The sequence below is a fragment of the Gorilla gorilla genome, chromosome 3 (genome assembly GCF_029281585.2).
Source record: "Gorilla gorilla gorilla isolate KB3781 chromosome 3, NHGRI_mGorGor1-v2.1_pri, whole genome shotgun sequence".
Classification (NCBI taxonomy): Eukaryota; Metazoa; Chordata; class Mammalia; order Primates; family Hominidae; genus Gorilla; species Gorilla gorilla.
This window is the reverse complement of record NC_073227.2, coordinates 203,414,998-203,438,314: the sequence shown is the minus strand read 5'-3', so window position 1 is coordinate 203,438,314 and position 23,317 is coordinate 203,414,998. Positions and strand designations below refer to the sequence as shown.

Here is a 23,317-nt window from a genome sequence, read left to right as displayed (position 1 = left end):
ATAATTACTATTAACAATAAAGATCTTAAACAATTTCATATATAGAATGTCTTTGTAAGGCCGAATTGTCAGCATTGAAAACTAATTTTCCAAAACCATTTTTACAATCTTCTGTTTATAACCTTCCTGTCGTATCCACGCATAACCCTAAGGATGGAACGTGCCGCAGATCTGAGGTCTGTTGAGAGGTATGGCACTGTCCTTGGCCCCGGCAAGTCATATCCCACTCTTAAGACCTGTGACCTGGCCTGGCACGGTGGCACACAGCTGTAATCCCAGCACTTCGGGAGGCTGAGGCAGGCAGATTGCTTGAGCCCAGGGGTTCAAGACCAGCCTGGGCAACATGGCGAAACACTGTCTCTACAAAACACACAAAAAATTAGCTTGGTGTTGTGGTGGGTGCCTATAGCCACAGCTGCGTGGGAGGCTGAGGTGGGAGGATCACATGAGCACGGGGAGGTCGAGGCTGCCTTGAGCTGTGATAGTGCCACCACACTCCAGGCTGGGTAACAGGGTGAGGCCCGTCTCAAAAACACAAACAAAAACAAAAACACTATATCTAATTTCCATCCTTTCTCAGTTCCTCTTGCCCCTGAGGGCCCCTAGTGCTGGAAACAGGTTGTAAAATTCTTATCACTACCCCATCCCCCAACAATCATGCAGGTTTGATCACTTCTGTGTCTGTGACCCCCTGGCAAATTCCAGAAACTTTTTCTAAATAAGCAAAGGACATTACGAATTCCGTGGTTAAATAAACGATGCTTACTGGAGAATCCGTTCTTTGCAGCTGTTTTCTATCTTCCTTGACTTGTTATACTGACTTGCTTTTTGAAAATAAAAGTGAAACTGCACCTCAAAGAAACTGCGTAGCTCTCTCTAGCCACTCCACTGTCTACAATAATCTCAACCTACAATATATTCGAATTGAAATGTTTCCCTACTTTTTTGGCCTGCTTTTTTTTTCACCAGTATTTTCAAAAACATCTGTTTCCAAGGCAAATCTTAAAGTATGCTTTCATTTTTATGTTAGCACCTGCACAGATAAATGTTTTGGAAGTAATGATACCATGATTCAGTTTTAGTATAATTTAGGGCCAAATTATAGAATTTTTTTCAAAATTAGGGATATTAAAAAACCACGTACACATAAATCTTCAGACATAAATTCAACTTTTGAAATGTAAATCTTCATTTTGGAGAGATGTACAGATATCAAACATTTAGGTAAATCATGAAACATGTTATCAATCATCTACATCTTCAAAGAGCTATGTTAAAAACAAAGAAAATAGCAAAATGATGGGCTCTTCCTGGCTTTATCTTCAGCTTTCGTCCTAGAGGTGGATTTTCACTCTTCACTTAAATACTATAACAATGTAACTATCATTTAGGAATAAAATGTATCTTTTGTTGTCCTAATACCTATTTTCATCTTTGCTTCTTGACCCTTGAGGATGCCAATCTGACAATTTTTTCCCCCTCAAAGTGACTTTTAGCCGTTTATTAGATACTAAGTCCTTCCTGGCATTATTTTTAAATAATCAATGTATTTTATGAATTTTTTTTCTATCATTATCCTAAAGGTTGATGTTAGCAAACTATAAAAAAAGAATGCAAGTAAAAAATAAAGAAAAAGTATGTCATACAAGGATATACCATTCACAATAGTAAAAGGGTTAGATAACTTTTTGCTACAATGGTATTATATGTTTATATTTAATTAGTGAGAAACTAATAAATATTAAAATGTTACATATGAAAGATCACTGAGAAACAAGGTCCAAAATGTAATTGCTATTATTGTTTTCCATCTGCATACTGTATTGAAAATGGAGGCCGGGCTCGGTGGCTCACGCCAGTAATCCCAGCACTATGGGAGGCCGAGACGAGCGGATCACGAGGTCAGGAGATCGAGACCATCCTGGCTGACACGGTGAAACCCCATCTCTACTAAAAATACAAAAAAAAAAAAAAAAATTAGCTGGGCTTGGTGGTGGGCGCCTGTAGTCCCAGCTACTCTAGAGGCTGAGGCAGGAGAATGGCGAGAACCCGGGAGGCGGAGCTTGCAGTGAGCCGAGATCGCGCCACTGCACTCCAGCCCGGGCCACAGAGCAAGACTCTGTCTAAAAAAAAAAAAAAAAACAAAGAAAATGTAAATTGACTACCTTAGATTTCAATGTTTTGTCATTCGTATCAACAACATGCTGAATGACAAAACATCAAAACCCAGTGTGAGGCAGGCAGTGATGAAGACAATGTGTGCCTCTCCGATGGTTTGTTTTTTAAAGCACTCTGTTGCAGGTTTGGTGTTTCTTAAGCAATGAAACATTTTCCTATTATTAACAGGAAAGAGCATGTTTTGCATAACTGTATAAACAGACTCATTATTTTACAATAAATTCTATCTAGAATAATTTTGTTATAGTTACTTTGGGAAGCCAATTGTGACCTCAAGAGTGGTACTGACTTGGTCACATGCAGATATTCAATGACTTTATTTAAATCATGAGTTATTAACCTCAATTGAACTCTGGAGTAAAATCTCATAAATACCTTGAAAAAATGTAGTGAATCAAAAGAAATGTTAAACTGAAATAAAAACAATCATGAGACAGCTTGATCATGAAAAATTGCTTGACTCAAAGAACTTTTAAAGGTTAGAGCTCTATTAAAGGTTTCTTTTTTTTTTTTTTAAGAAAGCAATATGAGAGGAAAAACACAAGGAAGAAAAAAGATTAATACACTCACTGCCTACTTTTTGTTTTATTATGCTCATTTTTTTCTAAGAGGTTACCATTTTTGCAGCTGGTCAGAAATATCACATTCCTAGATGTCTCAGAAGGTTTTATATCACTAAGCTTAACCATACCTCAACTCAACTTGAATAACACATTAAGCAGCTGTTGAAAATAAAAACATATTATGGATATGTGGATGGAGACATCAATGAGAATAAAGCAACTTCTATCTTGGTGTGTGAATTAAGACTACCCATTTCCCATATTATTCAAATTTTCACAAATATTATAGCAACTAACCATAGGGATTCTAAAACATAGGCTCCAGGTGCTTTCTAGTGGAGACAATTTCTTAGTACTTTTACAAGTATGGTTAAAAGTTTTATTTTTAATTAATTTAACATATGGTATGCTGGGGAGGCAGGGGGATTGAATTTATTATAAGGTGCCTCAGGATGATGATATACATGCCAAGAAACTGCTTTAAATGACTCCAAGTAGCTCAGTATAATTGCACTCTATATGGTGTAAACAAAGCAGAAACATAACAGGTCACAATTGAAAAAACTGCAGCTAAATTACATGTCAAGTTTCACTCTGAAATAATTTTCTTAAATTTCAATAAGCAATAATTTATTTCATCTTGATGTATTTTAAACTCTTCTGTTTCTTGACATATTGGCAATTTAGCACACTTAGAATACTGGCACTCGATTGTTTACCCACTGTCATATATGAAAACAGAGGGAAATGATGCCTCTAAGCTAATAAAGCTTACTTTACATTAGTTTAAAATTTTTTAATGCAATTTTTTCCTTCCCGGTCTGCCTCTCTTATCATGCCAAAGGAATCAATGAATATGTAAGAGCTGGTTTCTAGTAAAAAGAAATGTTCAAACCCGGCTGCCAGTCAAAGGGTTCGTATACAACATAATAGATGTATATTACCTCTCTCCAATTTCAGAGCAAAATAATTTCAGAGAGTACTAATTTTGGTCATAACATTACATATTTCTTTAAGACATGAAAGTCAAACTGACTTCCTTCCTACTGCCAAAAAATCTATAGCACATTTCCGACATTTGAAATGCTACATTCTCTTTTGGAATCAAAGATAACAGTGCCAGAATGATGACACAACCAAGCATTCAAATGTGCCATGAGGCTTGAAAACCGCTGTGGTCAGAAAGCACAGCTAAAGAAGCAGGGAAAAGCTGCCCTTTCTTCTCCCTCCTGTTAAAGGCCATCTGAAATCTATAGGCTTCTGGAAAAAAATAGACTTAATGGGCACTAAGATATTTCGAAATGGTATGCTGATTAACAGTGTGTCACCAATTAGTGTTCAAGGCGGAAAATTTACCCACCAGTTTAGACAACACAATAACGAAGGTTGAAAACTAGCGAAGTAGCACAAGTGAAATCAACTGAAGAGCTGAAAATTGTTTTACTGTGTCACAGTCATAGAAGATTCAAAATTAAATGTAAAGCTGATATCTACTTTGTACCTTTTTTCTCTACGTGAATTTGGTATCTACATTTATCTTTGTGTGTGTGTATGTGTGTGCACGTGCATGTGTCTGTGAGAGATTTTTGAATAATTATTTCATATATTATTTAAACAGCAAAGCTTTTAAATAGTCCCACAATAGATCTTTGAGATACTTTATAAGGATTTATTTCACACATCTCCTTAGATTAGTTCAATATTATACATATTTTAAAGTGAACTACATTTCTATGCAAGTTTAGAATCAGAATTCCTATTTTAAAGATTTACTTCAATCCATTGCTTCAAACCCAAACTGCTATGGTAATTTTTGGAAATGTAATTGCATGCATTTAAAAATAAAGCTCGGTTTCCTCATGCACACACATCATGAAATTAAATTATTAAAAACTAATTTTTCTGTGAAGCATAGTATATTTTCTATACTCATTATTAAAATGATAGATTTCACTTAGAGTTCTTCTTTTAAAAGAAATTAATGACAGTATCCCCTTCCAAATAGATTTAAAGTACTTCGCAAAATTTAACAACATACACAATGAGGGATAAATTTTGACAGATCCACAGAGAGCAGAGAACATGACTGTTAGCAAAATAAATCCTGGTTTGGTCTGGTATGATTTCAAAAAAGTCCACTCACCACAATTAGGCATAAAATTTGACTAGGAGTTTCCTAGCAACTACAGCAAAAATGAAAATGTTACTTTTATATAGTTGCCACTGTCTAAAGGAAGAAATTAATTTATTTGCAAGAATAATTTTTTCTAGAAACTAAATTTGGAAGAAATATATTGTATGATCTCTGTGTGTAAAAGGTAATAAACAAGATCTTCAACTATGGTGTTATAACTACTATGATTGTCTCACTATACTAACATATTCCAACAATAGTACACTTTTGTGGTAACAGAGTAAATTACATTCTCATTGACATTATTATCTATGTGATTTAAGATATTTGTTATAATTAGTGTTTACAGGACTGTGTTCTCACCTAGGCTGAAAGGTCTTCTAAGATAGGAACTGTCTTGGATCTGCACCCCTTGCACTGTTTATTAAATAAAAGATATTTTACTCCTTTCCACTAGGAGCTTGAATTTTATACCTGAAGTGGTAGTTTAGCTGGGAATAGAAATCTAGGTTGGCACTTATTTACTCTCTATGCCAAAAGCATTTGGGGAAAATCTTCTGTTTGTCATCAGTGCTCATGAGAACACTTCGGTTGGGGAGTTGTTCTTTTGTAGATAATGTGTTTTTTTTTTTTTTGAGACAGAGTCTCACTCTGTTGCCCAGGCTGGAGTGCAGTGGCATGATCTTGACTCACTGCAACCTCCGCTTCCCAGGCTCAAGCAATTATCGTGCCTCAGCCACCTGAGTAGCTGGGAATACAGGCCCACACACCACGTCCAGCTAATTTTTGTATTTTTAGTAGAGACAGGGTTTCGCCATGTTGGCCAGGCTGTTCTCAGACTCCTGACCTTACGTGATCCACCTGCTTCAGCCTCCCAAAGTGCTGGGATTACAGGTATGAGCCAGCGTGCCCAGCCTGTAGATAATAGATAATGTCTTTTCTCTCAGGTTACTGTAATATTTTTCTCTGAATCCCTAATGTTTTATATTTTCTTACCAAAAGTATCTTTTTTTTTCCTGCCTATCCATCAGTTCTGAAAAATCCTTAACCATTATTTCCTTGAATGCTGCTTCTCCTCTATGTAACTGGCTCCTTCTGATGTTCATATTATACTTTGTAGACTATCATTTCATCCTTCATGTTTCTTATTTGCTCTCATTTTTTCAATCTTTTCATTTTCTTATATATAAGGTGTATAAGGTGGAATTCCTTAACACTACTTGTCAGGTCAACATAATTTTTTCCAATTATGTTGAACCTAGAGTTTATTTTATCTATTGTTTTTCATTTCAAGAATCATTTTTCAGAATTTTCAGTAGTACTTTATTATATATTCTGTACTTGTTTCATTTGTTTTCATAATTTCTTATTCTTTTTTTTTTTTTTTTGAGACAGAGTCTCACTCTGTCACCCAGGCTGGAGTGCAGTGGTGTGAACTCGGCTCACTGCAACCTCCACCTCCCAGGTTCAAGCGATTCTCCTGCCTAAGCTTCCCGAGTAGCTGGGACTACAGGTGAGTGCTAACCCACCCGGCTAATTTTTTGTATTTTTAGTAGAGATGGGGTTTCACTGTATTGGCCAGGATAGTCTCGATCTCCTGACCTCGTGATCTGCCCACCTTGGCCTCCCAAAGTGCTGGGATTACAGGCGTGAGCCACTGTGTCCAGCCCATAATTTCTTATTCTTTTATGGATGTTATTACTTCCCTTATTACTCTGAGAATATCAAACATACTTTTTTAAAACTCATCATTTTCATTTCATATGCAGTGAACTCATCTTCCAAACACTGATTTCACAGCATTAATTTTATTTATAAATTTAATTTTAATTTGCATATACATTTTGAATAGTATTTTATATATTCCCTGACTCTGTCTCTCTTCATTTACCTCTTGCTGTTTGGTGGTATTTTGGTTGCCTTCATTCACCTAACCCCTTGCACCCCAATCCCAGAACCAGATCTTGTATTGGCACCTTGAAGCTCTTGTTCTATCATGAACCTGGGTGTATTACACATCCAGTCTCCAAGTCTGGAAGTATCTTCACTCAAGTCTTGGCTGGGAGGCTGCCTTTGCTCCAGCCAGCCAACCCCAGATACCCAGCTTTCTAGGGAGGAGCTTACAGGCTTTTTATCCGAACTTCCTTTCTGGACTTTTCAGTTACGACCCAGCTGCTGATTTCAAACACAGGGGCTGACTTGGGTCCAGGCGTTGGATCAGGTACTGTTAGCCCTCATCATCCTGTGGGAAGCAAACTCTACCTGCTTCTGTTTCTCTACCCAGAGTCCAGTAGACCCTCACTTCAGCTTCAGTTACTGGTTTATTCCTAGTGTTTTTCTCAGCCATGGACACACTTACGTTGCTTTTGATTAATGTTTTAAAATTTGTCCCTTTTTATATTTTATCTATGTGACTGGTACTTAGAACCAAGGAAGAAGCAAAAGGTGTATGAATGAAAGTATGAACTCACATGATAATGCCCTCTTTACAGGAAGTATTCACTATCTTCCTCACCTCAATGGCAACCTGTTAAAATAACGCATAGTAGGGAAAATATCTCCCCTTGCAGAGTGAATTTAGGAGAAGGAAAAGTTCCATGCCCCTCCCCTCCTGTGTTAGTTACACCAGGGTTCCCAGAGCACTTGCATTAGAATCATCTGAAACACTCATTTAAAATGCATATTCTTGGGCCCCCTCCAGACTTACCCATATGTGAATATCTGAGGGTGGGAGCCAGGAGTTTGCATTTTTAACTGCATTTTAGCTATTTCTTTTGCAAACTGAAGTTTTGAGAATCAATGCCATACTCAGAACCTCCTCTTTGTAAAGTCCTGTTTCTAAGAACCTCTTGGGTCCTCTCTCATTTGATCCCAGGAGGGATAGTGAGGGCATTTAATGCAACAATCAGCTGGACTTTGACTTCGTACAGGAAAGTGAACACTTGTAGTCAAAAACTCTCCATGAAATACCTTTAAAGCAACAAAGTATGCTAAAAATTGTTATCTTGTTAGTTACTATCAAGAAATTACTTTCTGTGTAATCACAATGGTGTCCACCTGGTGACTGACAGGGCATCACCGGGCTCAAGAGTGAAGGAAGCTGTGAGGGACAGGCTTTGGTTAATGGCTCTTGACCACTGGAGTGGGACTTAGGGATAAGTCCACGTATCCAACCATTACAGCCGATAGGGACTCACAGCAGGTGAATGCTCTGTTTTAATTTCCTCCTTTACACCTGCTTTTGAGCACACTGAAGCAATGACAAGGGAGGAAATATGAGTCAAATAATTAAAAATGATGATATATGCTCATTTCATGAACATTAATGTACAGGTAGGAGGAAATGTACATCTTAAGGAAGAAAAGGAGAAAATATTCAAAATATATTTTAGTTCCAATAGAGTGAATACACATTTTTTTCCAGCTCTCACTTGTAATTCAATATGATATGTCAAAACTAAAGGTGAGGCTCATATCCAAATATTCCATAACCTAGGAAAACTCTGATTTTTTTTTGCATTTTTGCTCGCGTGCTCTTCATCTGTGGTCCTCGTGGTTAAGACGATTTCTCATCTTTGTCTTGCTCTGCTGTTGGCCTCTCATCTCTTCTTAATTTTCATGTGGCACTGATGCTAATAGATCTTCTATGTAAAAAGTGACTCCTATTAATTACAGCAATGTGGTGTAACTGGAAAGCCCCAAATTATTTTATATGAGGAAAATGCCTTTTTATAAAAATCTGTGTGGCAGCTTGCCAGCCGAGAGCTACTCCTTAGCGAGGCCCTGCAAAGAGAAATACTGTGAGCCTCGGGAGACAGAGGGCAAGGAGACTCCTGGCTGCCAAGCCTCTGCTGCCCTGCTCTGCGTGGGCCATGCGTCCAGGCATGTATGTGTGCACTCAGGACCACACAAGCCTCTAGGCAAAAAGTCTTCCTGAATGTGCTGCGCCATTTTCAGAACCAGAAAATTACAGTGTTGCCTAATTAGTTATTATACACTTAACCACATTACCACTATTGTCATCTTCATTACCAACATTTTCCCAGCATTCATAGCTTCTAGTGTTCTGTATTAGACATAGTAGGGATTTAAAATAGAAGAACGTGATCCCTGCACACTGAAAATTATAAAAAGCAGGGGCTGAGTGCAGTGGCCCATGCCTGTAACCCCAGCACTTTGGGAGCCCAAGGCAGGCAGACAGCTTGAGTCCAGGAGTTCAAGACCAGCCTGAGCAACACGGTGAAACCCCTTCTCTACCAGAAATACAAAAAATTAGCCAGGCATGATGGCTACTCTGCAGCCAGTCTCAGCTACTCTGGAGGCTGAGGTAGGAGGATCACCTGAGCCCAGAAAGACGAGGCTGCAGTGAGCCATAATCACACTACTGCACTCCAGCCACATGACAGAGTGAGATCCTGTCTAAAAAAAAAAAAAGAAAAAAGAAAAAGAGAAGAAAATTATAAAAAGGAATATGATAATCATATAGATGTTTTTGAGGACATGTCAATAACTAAAGAAAATGTCTATTAATTGCAGATCATAATATTCTCATTATGGCATTGTCCTCAGAATATATTTACATACATAAAACTAACGAGCCCTCCTCTAGCTAATATCTATTTGACAAATCACCCATGTCAGTAGACGGCTGAGGCAGAGTCCTCATCATCGACTGCTGAAGAACCAGAAGTGATTAATGAGAGCCTGCACCAATGTACACATGGAAAGGATGCAGTTATTTTGTGTTGTGGAATATCTAGCCCAATCCTGGATCTGCGCCCGACAGGGGAAAATACCGCAGCCAAAGCTCCTGGGGCTATTACAGTTAAAATGAGACCAGGAGGCCTCTGTTTTGGCTGCTGGGATGAAAGGAAATATGCTCCTTGTAAGTCAAACTGGAAAAGGAACTACATTTTCTAATAGAAATTGTGTTATAACAGAAGTATTGCATTTCTCATTTTTCTAGGACCCTGCGTATCTTCTGAGAGATGACCCCAATGGGATGCCAGGTTCTCCAACAGGTAAGAGAGAGCTTTGTGGTTGGGAGTTAAGACCAAAAATGTCCTGATGCATGCATGGCCTTCACCTGGACAGAAAGGATCTCTAGAAAGACCTCTACGATGCTGAAAGGGGATGTCGCCAGGAGCCACAGCCACTAGCTCTTGCCTTGTTCTTCCTCTCATTTGCGATGTTTACCTCATTTGTCAGAGTGCCACAGCATGGATGGAGCAATTTTTAGTTATCTGAAACTCTGCTTGCCATGTTTGTCTGAACCCCTGACTGGTCCTTGTTATCTGTAATCTGCCTCTTCGCTGCTTTGTTGCCTTGGTACAGCCATGCCTGAGGTTTCACATCTTGAATTAATGCTCACACTGATAACTTAATGGGAAGGAGGCTGCTAAAGGCCCCAAGGGTCATCCCATGTGATACATTTTTTGAGTGTGCGTCACAAATAACACTGGCTCAGAGACCTGCGTCCTTGAGGAAGAATGCTTCTTGAATGAATGGATGAATACTATTTCATCTACACGGAATCCACTGAATGTTAATAAGAAAAGTATACTATAAAGGATGACTCTTTATTTTAAACTCTGCAATCAGGCTAGTTAAATTTGATTTTTTTCTTTTTTTAACAAGAGCCAAAGTGTTAGGTGATGTTAGCCAACCATAGCTAGCAGCCTTATCTCTAATTCCTTGCAATCCCACCTTTACCATGCTCTCATGTCAAGAATGCTGGCCTTTTCTCCTCTTCAGGGATGGGGCCCATTTTGTTCCCAGAAGATAAATGTTTGCAGTTGGTCCGAAGGTTTTCTCTAGGGAAACACAACCAACCGTTCCAGTTAATGAGCTTTCAAAGCCTTACCCCCTAACTGCCCAGAACATGATACATATTTCTGCCTGCATTTTATTCATGTTTTATTGTCACAGAAGAACTGTCGACTAAGGAATTTGGATGAAAGGGCCTCTGGGAGGAATGGTTGATAAATTGGTGTCTTTTTTATGGAATTTGGAAGAAAAAGTTTAAATACAACTAAGTTGATATTTATGTCTATTCTTGCAATGATTTACTAATAACAGAACCTAAAAAGGAAAACTCCCTGGTCAATATCATATCTCTCACTGCACACTGGGGTGTTAGATTGTGGTCCTATGTGCCTTTTTCCCAAGAAGAGTTTGTGATTTTACTTCTGGATGGCTTGTAGTAAGAGTAAGTCAGGACTAAAGAAGGAAATGACAGGTACATTTGAACTCTGTAGTTCAGGTTTATAACACTGGGCAGGAGTTTGGAATAAACATAAAATCTCAAGGTAAGTGCATATATAATTATGTGCAAATGAATTTTGAAAGGTATTTTCAATGCATTGGTATTGCCATTTTAACACTTAATATACTTTTTGACAAAAATAGAAGGAAGATTTGGTAATGAAGAGTGAATTCCTGAGGATAGCATAAAGAAGCAAAGGTATTACGGAAAAGCAGGTCTTTGGCTAATGATTCATTGGGATGTCTTTTTTAAATGATGCAATATATCTTGAACAAATGTCAATTTCATTACAGCAACTTTTAAAATTCAGAGTCATTCTTTATAGCTTTAATATGTTTGGGCCCCAAGTCTTTCTTTTTATTGAAGGTCAATATGTAACAAAATTCATTCATTCATTCATTCACTCAGCAAATGCTTAAGGTCTCAGTCCTAACACCAGTGTCATTTAGGTTACAGTGTTATAAAAAGTTACAAACAATGTGACATTTTCTTTCTTGTTAGAATGACATTATTTAAAAGATCTGAACTACTTACTACTAGCTTTTTCTTTATAGAGGTTTCAAGGGTCACACTTCCCTATAATATGTTATTTTGACATATTTTGATACATTTAGTTGCTGTGAAATGAAGCAGCTGACCCTGGGAATCGCTATTCAACTTTAAATGAATATACGTTTTATTAAAATTCAACCCAAAAGGGTAAGATGCAACCTAGAAGTAAAAAATTGGTTTTCCAAAATGATAACCAAAAGTTTATTCCTTCTCATAGCATTGATTTTATTTTATGTGAAGAGGTGGGTTTTTACGTTCGAACTCTGTCCACCAGAACTGAACTGAGATCTCCACGGGATGAGTAACAAGTAATAAAACTGATTTCCACTGGCCACACATCACAGATCAGCCTGTTTATTTTACAGTCACACCATGGATAAAAAAGTTCCCCAAATCACCTCTTTATAATTCTAATCGGTTCAAATGGAATGAGAGCAAACAGCATTCTGGATGTGAGGTTAGCATTCTTTAGTTTCCTGCCTTACATTCAAGTTCGTTTCACTACCCTCCTCTAACCTAAAAATTTAAAGACGGCGAATCTGCTTGTTATGAACAGGACATTAAACGTCTGAAACCATAATTAATCAAAGACATTTCAGCCTATTTTTGTTCGTGGAAATGGAGGTAAAAATCAAAACGTTCTGTAGAATGTTCTGCTATGTACAAAGATCTGTAGCTGATTATAAACTTTATAGATAGCAAGATATGAAAGAAAGCAGATACACGTGAAGGAGTTAGAGAATAATTAGTTAACTGAAAGTTAAAAGTGGGGGAGGAAATGTCTTTTTCAGGGCCACAGACCACAGAAAGACATCCACTATAAACAGCAACTTGACAAGCACAAAGCCAAACTTGTCCTCTAAATGCTCCAGGCGGCCAGCCCTCTCTCCTAAGCCCCTTATTTCTGGCAGGTGTTCCATCATTGTTCCCCATGTGATCTGGAAGACATCTTTTTGCTTTTTGTTTTTTAACATTTACAATTAGTTACCAATGCTGACTAATTCTTCTTTTGAAATACTTTACCTTCTGTCCCTTTTTTCTAATCTCGATTGTCACAAATATAGCTCCTGTTAATGCATGCCCAGGCTTCTGCAAAAGCCTTATTTTTTTATTTTTTATTTTTTTTGATGGAGTCTCGCTCTGTGGCCCAGGCTGGAGTGCAGTGGCGCAATCTTGGCTCACTGCAACCTCTGCCTCCCAGGTTCAAGCAATTCTCCTGCCTCGGCCTCCCAACTAGCTGGGACTACAGGCACCCACCACCACATGCAGCTAGTTTTGTATTTTTCGTAGAGACAGGGTTTCATCATTTTGGCCAGGCTGGTCTTGAACTCCTGACCGCAGGTGATCCACCCACCTCAGCCTCCCAAAGTGCTGGGATTACAGGCGTGAACCACCGTGCCCAGTGTGAGTCCAGTTCGTCCTGCACAATAGTGCCAGATTATTCATGCCAACCTACTGCTTCTTATGCCACTGTCGCACACCAGCATCTCCAGTGATGGCTCATCTTTGCAAACCCAGAGGCTCCCTCCCGACCCAAGCCTGCTTGTGGTGCTCCTTTATTCCTCCATACCCTCCAGCTTTCTTGCCTGCCTTCTGTCCCTGAGTTTATGCCATGCCTGAAGCAAATATGCCTTCCCTTCATTCTTTCCAAATCCTAACATACTCATCAGTATTTCACTTTCTTCAATGCCTAGCGCAACTCTCTCATGCTCCTACAACATAAATTGCCTGCACTGCTCTCCTGGGAATCCACAATTACAGAGGAAAAGCAGGGACCAAGTCTTCTACTCACTGTGATATCCCCAGTACCTAGGACCTAGCTTGACACAGCACAAGTACTCATTGAACGTTTGTTAAATAAATGGATGGATAAGTGCCACTTCAAATTCTTTGTTAATTCTTTCTTTGGTATATGGTAAGTCCCCTAAGGATACGGATGATGCGTACTATCCATTTGTCATCTCCTTTAGTGTCTAGCATAGTTCCATACACTCAACATGCATCCAATCTATTCCCGCTCAATGCACAACCTTAGGTACGCTCTCATCAGTATACAAAGGAAAAGTGACGAGAGAGGTAAGGATCACGTTAGCCCTTGGTTTGGGTTCTTTCTTTCACCAAAATTACGCAACATCTACTGTGAGTACAAAAGGAGGCATTCAGGAGAAGCGATAGATTGTAGTGGGGAGGTGAGGGAATGTTCCAGGACGGCGGCTGGGAGCTCATTTTCCCTCATGGGAGACCAGGTGGACGTTCTAGGGAAATGGAAGTCCATGAAGCCTTTTGGCTGGGAGTAGTGAGTAATGACGCCTAATACCTTTCTCAGGTTCTGGGTACTGGGTTTGATTTCTCATACACTTAACCAAAAAAGCCAGGTAAGAAGCTAGTGAAAGGAGTCCCGCAATACAATAAAGTTCCTCAGCAGCCATTCTCAGCCACCTTCCCGATGCTCTCTACTCTGTTTATGAAGACAATTGCCTTCCAAGGGAGAGAGTCAGCGCTGTGACCGGCGATGATGGAGAGCATTCAAGGAGAATGCAATGATTGTTCACCTCCACCTTGGCCTTGTCCTCAGCTCACAGCTGTGTGGTTCCAGTTCTCGAGCTCCTTTGATGAGGAGCTGTATATTCTAATCAGTAGTAAGCTAACGTGGACGTGGTTTCCTAAGAGTTGTCCTGCTTGAACACAACATAAGTGAATGCATTAATGAATAAATGTACTTTATTTACACGCTGCAGATTGGGGCCTCGTGAACTCAAATTCAGATTTTGAAAGCATGTGCTTCACATTAGCAAAGTCTTGACATTTATAATCAGCCTGGCTCTGCTGCCTGCACACACAATGTGTCAACATGAGAAAGCGGAAATACTGTCTGCGGCTTCCAGTTCTCCGCACTCTGATTAGGCATACACTGTCAACTTCATTTGTACTTGATCCATAAAAAGAGTTACATCGTGATATTCTCTTCAAATTCTGGCAAGCTTTATTGATGGCTTAGATGTCTGAGTTAGTTTGGCTTCTATTAAAAACTCCAAATTTGTTTTTTAAAGTGATGAATTACTTCATTTTGTAGGTGTAATTTTTCATATTCCAAAATAATATTTCTGACCTTGGGGAGGATTTAGATTGAATACTTTCTGTTAACCATTCATAGATTTTTCACATTTAGGTTACACTGAAAAACTGTTAAGAACTTTATATTTAATAGTCCTCCTGACACCCTACTGCACTGGAGAAAGTAAAGGCTGTGGTTATTCTTACTGGATGAGAAGGGGAAGAAAAATGTCAGGAATTAAAACGAGTCAGACTGTACCGACAGTGATTGAAAAAATGAATTAGCAAATTCTAAAGCACGATGATAATAAGCCCAAGTTCTTATTACCAATTAAGAAAACAAATTTAACAGCCTGGTGCAGTGGTTCTTGCCTGTAATCTCAGCACTATGGGAAGCCAAGGCTGGAGGATTTCTTGAGACGAGGAATTCAAGATCAGCCTGGGCAACATAGGGAGACCTGGTCTCTACAAAAAATTTTTAAAAATTAGCTGGGTGTGGTGGCGCATGCCTGTGGTCCCAGATACTTAGAAGGCTGAGGCTGGAGGATCTGAGCCCAGGAGGTTGGGGCTGCAGTGAGCCATGATCATGCCACTGCACCACAGCCTGGTGACCCCATCCCCAAAATAAAATAAAATAACTAGAAAACAATTTTCACCCAAAAGAACCTGCTATTAAACTACATCGGTTTCATAAAGGTATCCAATTGTTCCACGGTGGTAAGAACGTGCTCCTTTTAGCAGAGATACACCACTACTTCTAGAAAAACAGATAAAAGCTAATTTTCTTTGCAGAAGAATAGATAATACCTAAACATAGTTCAGTCTGATGTTTCAACTTCGATTCCGTCTCTTCATCATCAGATAGTGTGTCCCTATCTGTCTAAAATTCTTTGAGACATAACATAATGTAGGATATACACTATTCTTGCATTTGTACTTAGAGTTAAGATATAGTGCATCAGGCCTGCGGCAAGTCACAAGGTATAGCAGCCAGAGGTCTTCTAAAACAGATGCACAATCTTTTATTTATTACAGACCTTTTTATTGTTACAGCTGTACCATCATTATGTTTCAGAATAATTCCTTATGCTCTGTTTGTTTGAACTACGAAAGTATAGTCATCGTGCCTTTGTAAAAATGTCTTACTGGAGAAATTTTATTCTTGACCGATCAACCCTAGGACTTACAGTACATTTCACTTGACTGAGCTGCCGTCTTTGCCAAACTGTGTCCGAAAGATAGAAATATTGAAGAGCCCAGCTTCAGAAATGGTCGGATTACATGGTTTCGTATCTTTGGAACAAAATTGCTATGTGACCAAAGCAAGAATCTAAAAACCTAAAAATAATTTTGAAATAATTGAACTGTGACCAAAAATATCTGAGACAAATCAGCTTTGGGACAAAAATACACTTCCATCATGGTTATATATTTCCTTTTATTCTCAAATCATATTTGTCAGAGAAAGAACAAAAACATCCTTTCATTCAAGGAAAAGTTATGTTTTAAATAAATTTCCTATTTTAGGGCTTAGTTGTCTTTGAAATTATATTCCAACACCATATAGCTAACACAAATTTGAGTTGTCTCATGAAACACTCATTTGATCCACCAAAATGCATTAGCATAATTTCTCTCCCATCTCTTTGTTCACATTGTAGTTGTGGGATAAGAAAATCCTAGGCAAGCGCAGCAAACAGGAAGCTTTACCCACATAAAAATTCCAATGAAAACCGAACCAACTGCTTGACCCTCCTAAAAAAAGAAGAGAAGTATATTAAATTTTCTTTTAAGCTTACTGGAAAATTTTCATTATGTCCACTTTGATTTATTTTGGGCCATGAATGTGCATATGTTTATTTTTATGGCTGGCTACGTCTACGTTGGCCCAGAAAACCGACTACTGTACAAATGTCAGTGGGAAAGCACAGTGTTTTGAAGAGCTGCACTGACCTTGTTTTTACTGTAACAGCAGCCAGTTAGTATACAAGATTTTGAGGCATGTGGAGCGACTGTACAAAAGTCATTGAGGGAATTCACACTTTCCCAAACATAATATTTTGCCCATCTAGATAGAAATAATTAACATAAAGGTCTTTCCGCATATAGTTTTGAATAAAATATTTAAGAATAGCAAAATAAACGACCTGTGCATTTGGGTATTCCAATAAAGTGAGTGACGTGAGCAGGTATTGAATTCAGAGATATACCCTCACCTGAGCCCAGGGAAATTAGCAAATGGCCCTTCATGCAGCTTTGGGAGCACCCACAGGTGAGTAAGAACTGTTTCACGCTGCCATGTGGATCTGCCATCCCTTCCACTTATGACCTCTGACTATTTGTCTTTGTTAGTCGATACTTGTAAATTCTGTTTAGCACAGATAAGAAGACTTACAGTGAAGTAGGCTGGTCAAAAGCTAAAGGGGTCTCAAAGTGGAAATGGTAATAACGGATCGCACCATCCCTTCTCATCTACTTCCTGACCAATTCCTTATTAAGTTTTCATCAGCATTTGGAACTACAATGTGTAACAGAATAAAGAGAATAGAAAGTGTAAATGTTAAATGAATGTCTTTAAAATTTTTACCTCAAAATATCAGAGAAACAAACTCTGTTATGCCCAGTCATTAAAAGAAATCTTTAGGTCTGTGGCAATTTATAACAGATAAATGCAAGAGAAATTCACACTATGAAATAATAAAGTAAGTGACTCAGTGTCTCACTTAATATTCTTACTCATCTGTGGACCTGAAAAAAAACTGAAAGCCATTTTGATAAAACAGATGTTGAATGGTCTCAGTGGAAATGACTGGAGGTTTGTGCCATGTAATTATTGTAAAATACCACACATCTGGCACAAAGTTTGGCCTTATATCAAAAGTCATTTAGGACGAAATGAGCAAGGAGACTTCTGGCTTCATGAGAATCTTAGCTTGTATTTTAAAGAATAATTTCAACTTTAAGTTCTCTCTTTACTAAATGTAATGTATTTCATTAAGGAACAGTAAAGTTTCTCCAAACCACCAAACAAACAATTAAGGCATTAAAACTGGACAACTGCTCTCTATTATTTCAAAGAAGATAACAGAGATATAAATTTGTACAAAGCAGTCTAGTTCCATGAGAAAAAAATTAAAGGATGTAGAAAATGTATAAAGGACCTTTTCATTCATGAAAAGCTAAGGTTTCAGAGGAACTCCGGAATAACCCGCATATGAGTTTATCACTAATTCATCATCGGGAAAAAACTCCAAGCTGAGAGAGGACCCTGTTAATGTATTCTGAGTCCAGTGGAGCAGAAGCAGGAATGTTCTGGCTATAATATTTCTCTCCATCGCTACAGCCATCTGCCCGTCATGGATCACATCCACTACGCACCAGCAGCACGGGGTTGCTCCACATTTATATTTATCAAAAGTCAAATCTTGAAGCTGGCAATGCCTCGCCTTGCTTTCTACCCCCATAGTACAACATGAATCCACAATTAACCTGATAAATAGAAATAACAGGATATTCCTACATAATCCCTTCTAAGTAAGCATCTCTCAGAGGAAGCAGTGATTTTATAGTGGAAAAAAAACTTTTCAGTAACGAAATAACACTAGTGAGAATAAATAAGAAAGCTCTTGGAGCTCCCTTAATTAGAACAACAGAGCTTTAAAAATATGCTTGCATTGTGAATTTTTTAAAGATTCATTTCAAATCCATGATTTTGCTATTTATTATACTTTGTTAGACTGCTAAATTGTTTCAAGTTTCTCCATCTTCTGGATTTTATTTTTCTCATCCACAAAGATGTTATATCTTAAAAATAACTTTAATGTTAAATGTAATATGCTAGCTTTACAATATCAACAGTACTTGGAAATAAATGAAATGAGCCTATTTAGCCAACATACAGTGTTTTATTGATATACAAACAGAAAAATGTCATGTAATGAGATGATTAAGAAAAATATGAGCTTTGTGTCTTAAAGGTTATCCATTTTAGGTTACAGTAATTGATCCCAGGCACTTCAAATGTTTAAAACATTCCAAACCCTCAGCCAAATGTTGAAGAAATAACTCTGCCAGAATTTCAGTAGAGAAAATTTTAGAAGGCTGTTCAAATCCAAAGAAAAGGAAAAATATATATTATTGCTGAAAATTGTACGTGTGTTCTGCTTTCCAATGAAAACCATAGCCAAATAAGCTTTCATTAAATTGGAACAAGATGACAAATACTAAAGCTGAAAACGCATACAGTAAATGGAAACATTAAACATTACATAAGGTCTCTGAAGTATAACAAAAAAATGGAGACAGAAAATAAAAGAAAATATTTTCAATATCTTAACAGCTGTCTCCTCTTTCCCCAAGACACACAAGTAAAACAGGTAATGGCCTTTGAAACTAAACTTCAATTTTTAAAATAGCAAAGAAAGAGTGCCAGTTAATTCATAAATTTCACCACCAAGACTCTGCAAAGCTAGGAATATTTACAGTAGTTACAAACAGCCTACCTGGAGACCCTTTTACTGTAGTCAGGTGAAGTGACAGACTACCAGAGACTCACTCTCCATAAACTTCATTCCACAACAATAACATGTTGTATATAAAACTGCAAACTGGCAGGTGAGCAATGATCTTATTGCATAGCAGTTTGGGGTATGTTTTTCATCTTCTATGAAGGTTATAACAAAAACTGAACAAGCACTGCGTTGTACAGCTCAAATGGGCCATGGCATAACACAGAGACTGCAGAGGAAAACTTGTTTTGTCTTTGTCTATAGGAGCAAGTAGAATTTAGAATTTTTCTTCTGATCAGGTAGTTGAAATATTACTAATCACTAATGCCAAGAAAACTCATAGCTAATTTTCACACGCAGAAATATGTACCCGTAAACAAATTGTCCTAGTTAAGCAGTGTACTACTGGCTGTCACAGCATAATGCTAATTCAAAGGTAGCCACTGCTAGCAGCTTCTGCTCAGCAGCTTTCACTGAAAGGACACAGTTAACACGTTTAGAATTCAGTTAGGAGGTTCTCTCTATGAAGAAACAAAGTCTAGGATATTTTAAAGATGAAAAAAAAATTTCCACTTAAGTATTCTAAAACAGTGTCTGCGCTCATTCCTATACCAAAATATTTTACCAAAAATATTTACCTTTATAACTCATAGTTTAGCCAAGGTGTGAACTGGGCATTTGAGGTCTGCTAATTCCTTTAGGTACCACTTAGCTGTTACGGATTGTATGTAATGATTTATAAGCTTATTCGTCAATGCATCTGAAAGCTGAAACGTTCCTCCTGAAGTGTACAGGGTACCTCAGCCACCCGACAGAGCCCAGACTTATCCATCACAAGACCGAGTTCGGGACTGTGCATAGTGTAAACACAAGTAGGCAATCAACAGACACTTGCTGGATTTTACTGAGTGAACTCAACTGAACTGCATTGAATTGAATTGAACTAAGGAGTTGGCAATTATCCATTTTTTAACTCCCAAATCACAGTTCTGGTCTTCTGACTTATTCTCATAGAACCCAAGGTGCTGCTAAGTTCAAAAAGACCTTACCAAATGTTTTCTGGTGCTATTGTAATGACTTCCTTTTACCCTAAAGAGAGACACTTAGCTTTTGTCACAGCTATATCTGGTTGGCCAAATGGCTATCAGCAAAATAAAAACTGAAAATGTGGCATCTGCCTTTCCTCCACGTTCCATGCCTGTAACACCCCTGTTTCAAGTCACTGCCAATCAAGTATGTAGATTAGATTTTATTCAACTCCTATCTGCATGCGACTCATTGCTAGGAACCCAGCATACTAAGTTAGAAAGACATAGAGACACTTTTCACTTTTCTTTGATGCCCCTCTCACAGCGATTCACATTTAAGTCAGCTAATATATACTGGGCAGTCAGTCAACAAACACTGTGTGGAATCTATATAATAGCACCTCTGAAATAAAGGAATATATAGAGAAAAAGCTGTGGTAATTGTTCAGTAACTACAGTAACCCCAGTGGAGGTGTGGGGTGCATGTGTGTGTGTGTCCCCTTGTCCCTACATTCTGGTTCTCCTCATAGCTAGAGGCATAGGACTCACAGCCTAATGCCTGTCCAGGATCTGGAGCCAATCTCACCCTTAGTAAGAAGAAACTTAATGTGCTTCAGTTTAACACGTAAAGGATCCAGCACCAAGTCCCCTCCACGCGAGCGATCCAATCTGGTGTTTCACTTTGTAGTAAATGAGCTTCTGCCCTGCTCCTGAGACAAAGGGTCCTTATAACTGGAGTCCCCTTATTTGAATTTCTATTTTGATGGGCTGTCCAGGCTACTGCTTCCTCCAGGACTCAAACTACTTCTCTAATATTAAATGCCAGACTTATCTGAAACAGAGAACTAAAGCCTGCCACATGGAGGGGCCACGTGTAAGAACCTAATGAAATCACCACTGCGCCTAACCTAGGGGTGTCACTTGATTGTTATTAATCATGGCACGGCACAGAAGTAGAGCGCGGTCATTTGGAGCAGTGGTTCTCACAGTATGGTCCCCAGACCAGCAGCATCAACATCAGCAACTTCGCAAGACATAGCCCAGAGCCACCGAATCAGAAACTTGGGGGAAGGGGGCGCAGCAATTTGTTTTAGCCGCCCTCCAGGTGATTCTGTGCTCACGGAAGGTTGAGAACCACTGGTTTAGCGCGTGATATTGTGAGGAATGCCTGTGTTTTAATACCAGCTCCATTGCTTGTTACGGTAGTAGCCCCGGTAAGTGTGATTCTAACCTTTCTCAGCCTGGGATAACTCATCCATAAAGTGGAGATAAAAGGCACATCACAGGGTTAATACAAATGTGTCCTGTGGCCTCTGGCATACAGTGAGTGCTCAATTATGCTGTCTACTCCTAGACTCTCCATTCATTGCCTTCTTCTGCTCTCTCCCATTACCTCTTGTTTGATTTTTTTTTTTTTTTGAGTTGGAGTCTGGCTCTGTCACCAGGCTGCAGTGCAGTGGTGCGATCTCGGCTCACTGCAACCTCCACCTCCCAGGTTTAAGTGATTCTCCTGCCTCAGCCTCCCAAGTAGCTGGGATTACAGGCACCCGCCACCACACCCAGCTAATTTGATTTTTTTTATGTTAAAAACTACTTTTTACTTGTCTCCCTACTCTGCTCACACTTTCCTTCTCTTACTGAGTCAGAGTCTCCCTGTCCAGGTCCTTATAGATTTTTCCCTTTTTTACACAGTTAACTCTTCTGTTCCTAATTCATAACATGATGATGGAAGCAATTGTATTTAATTATACATGTGATTCCAAGATTCTTTTATTATTAAACTTAGGGCTTTTCATTGGTATATTGAGTGGGAGATTTATTTATTTTATTTTATTCTATATATTTATTTATTTTTTTTTATTTTATTTTATTTTTTTGAGACGGAGTCTTGCTTTGTCGCCCAGGCTGGAGTGCAGTGGCGCGATCTCGGCTCACTGCAAGCTCCACCTCCCGGGTTCACGCCATTCTCCTGCCTCAGCCTCCCGAGTAGCTGGGACTACAGGCGCCCACTACCACGCCCGGCTAATTTTTTGTATTTTTAGTAGAGACGGGGTTTCACCATGTTGGCCAGGCTGGTCTTGAACTCCTGACCTCAGGCGATCCACCCGCCTCAGCCTCCCAAAGTGCTGAGATTACAGGTGTGAACCACCGTGCCTGGTCAGGATTTGTTTCTTTTATATAATCCAACCCAACCTGGCTTGATTCAAAAGAAGTCATAGACAAATATAAAATCTCTTTTATTTAAAAATGATCAAAGTAAAAGACTTCCACTTCAATCTGAAATAATTTATAACATGTCAATGAAGAAGTGCACCATAATGATAATAATAGCTATTTTTTGCTTGTTTACCTGTGCCAGCCACTGTTGTTTTATTTAAGAATCACAACAACCTGTGAAGTAGATAGCTGCATTCCATTTTATAAAGAAAGAAACCAAGGAGCAGAGGATTTCAATAAGTAGATGAAAGTCTCACAGCTGTAAGTGGAAGACATCAGGACTGGTTGACTGTAAGGCCTGCATTCTTTTTTATACTGTCTCTAGAAATACTAGGCTTCCTCATGATAGTAAAACTGTATTTAGACAGCCTCATCCAGAAAGACAGGGGCAGACTGGAAGGAAGCCAGAGATGAATGCAGGCGATGAACGCAACAGAATAACTGACTTATGAGAAAGTAAGAAAACAGCATCACACAATGCACCCAGGTAACAAACCTGCACAGGTACCCTTGAGTCTCAAAGCTGAAATTCTTTTGTAAAAAGTGAGGAAAATTCAAATATGCTTCGGTTGAGAAAAAAAATGAAATATGACAACTGAAATGGAATGACAATTCTATTTTATATAACTGCTTATAGTATAAAATGGAATCATTATAATTATTAAAAATAACAATTTGGGGACAGTGAATTAGGTAGTTCTAAGACAAAACAATTTTAGGCAAGTTCTTCTCTTCCTCTAAACACCCCAAGATGATTTTACCTTGAAGAACTTCTGGATTTTAGCAATTTCAGAGCAGAGTGAAAAATTAACATCTGG

General features: G+C 38.6%; 1 protein-coding gene across 18 annotated transcripts in view; it reads right to left on the bottom strand.

The window, feature by feature from the left end:
- Window positions 1-23,317, bottom strand: part of TENM3 (teneurin transmembrane protein 3) — a 652,872-nt gene that overhangs the window by 377,400 nt on the left and 252,155 nt on the right. The window lies entirely within an intron of this gene.